Consider the following 1,841-nt stretch of genomic DNA (forward strand, 5'->3'; position numbering starts at 1 on the left):
AACCCCGGACCCTTGTGCCTGCTTGCAGGTGATTTAATCTGCTGAGCTATTTGGTTGGCCCTTTGTTTTTCCATTCTCTAAAATTAAGAAAGTACTGAAAGAAAAAAAGAACACAGTGTATTCAAAGCACCTAGAGTACTTCTCTTGTGCACTTCTGTTGTGTCTTTATAGGATAAATATGTGGGATATTGCTACAAAACCAAATAGGTAGCTCCAAATTCAGCTATTTTCTTTCAAAGCAAAAGATATTTTACCAAGAAATTTTTTTGAAGGCATCATTCTCAACATTGTGTCACATTCCATTGCATGTCATAGTCTGCGACATAATCCCTTGGCATGAAGTAAGCTGGAAGGGAACCTTGGACTGACTGAAGAGGTTGCTCATCTCCCAATCACCGTGAACACTGAAAACACTCTGCAAATACTTCAAGGCCCCTGCTTAGATGCCCCTTCCCTAAAATGTCATTTGGACAAATACCTCTGTGGGGGACATGGTGCATGCTTGAATTGGGGTCACTCAGCAGCTGAGGAGCTCACAGCAGTACTGCTCCAACTCGCTGGCGCCTTTCTTCCTGTAGGGCTCTGCAATCTTCTGCCCTCTGTCTATATAAATTCATTTCTCTTCTCTAATACAGCAAACTGCAGTCAGGCAGACAGTGAGCTTGCTACACCTTTCATTCTATTTCTTTTTAATAATTTTATTGAGAAACAAATAGCAATGAGACAGTTTCAAAACTGATTAGTAAGACAGTTTCAATAATTAATATACTGCATATTGTTGTCCTCTTAGTGGTTGTTCATAGTACAAAATACAGACACAATATCCTGTGTACAAATGCTATTAGTACAAATCTTTCTATTCATTCAATTAAGAGAAAGTAGCTGTATATCTATCCTATTTTGTATATACAGATACAAAATGGTCCTTCATTTGTATCCCTTTTTTATTTAGTTTTGTCAGAGATGGGTATTTCATTGCCATTTAAATATTGTAGGGACATGAATTCAGCAAAATATTCCAATATAGTCCAGTAGTCCATAATAATAGAGGGTTATCCATAGGACAGGAAATGTCAGAAATTGTTGACTTGAGTTTTTACAGCTCAATGTATTAATATGACTTTACTTTTTATACCTCGTTTTTACACTTTTCTGCTGGATGGTTGAGACCAAGATGAAGCAAGACCTATATAAAGAGAAATGTAACCTCTACATCTGACAAGTTGAGTCACGGCCATTGCTTGGCCAATTTGTTCTCTGTGAAAGCCCAAGAGAATGTTTTCTCTCCATGTGACTCTCCTTAGGCACACTCTACATCATCGATCACTTTGCTCTGCGGCCCCATAATCTCTTTGATCAGAAAATTTGGGACACAACTTAGTTACAGGATGTTACTGCACAGGTTCTCCTATGTCCTGAGTCCTCACTGACCAACATGTGTAAATATCATATAGTCTCCCTAGTGTAAGAACTCAAAAGAAGAAATAAAAATATAAAGGAATAACACAGTTCAAAGGAAAGTGAGAACTTAAGGATTAGACAATGAAGAGAGGGCATGGAGAACAGCTAGGAAACATGACAGGGGCAACTTCATACATTTATAAGCAGTTAATTGGTAGGATTGTCACCCTGAATAACTATATATGCTGATACCTGTGAACTAAACAATTGCACTGAAGATAGCAATATATATATATATTTCTAGGGTCATTCTTTGAATGCCCGTCATTCTTGTCTTCTAAATAAGTACTGCTTGTCGTGTCATACCAATTACTGCCATATGGTCTCTCAAGTGAATATTTGTTTTATTTTATTTTTTAATTTTTTTATAACTTTATTTA

Source organism: Octodon degus, unplaced genomic scaffold (genome assembly GCF_000260255.1).
Source record: "Octodon degus isolate 3935 unplaced genomic scaffold, OctDeg1.0 scaffold00325, whole genome shotgun sequence".
NCBI classification, from domain to species: domain Eukaryota; kingdom Metazoa; phylum Chordata; class Mammalia; order Rodentia; family Octodontidae; genus Octodon; species Octodon degus.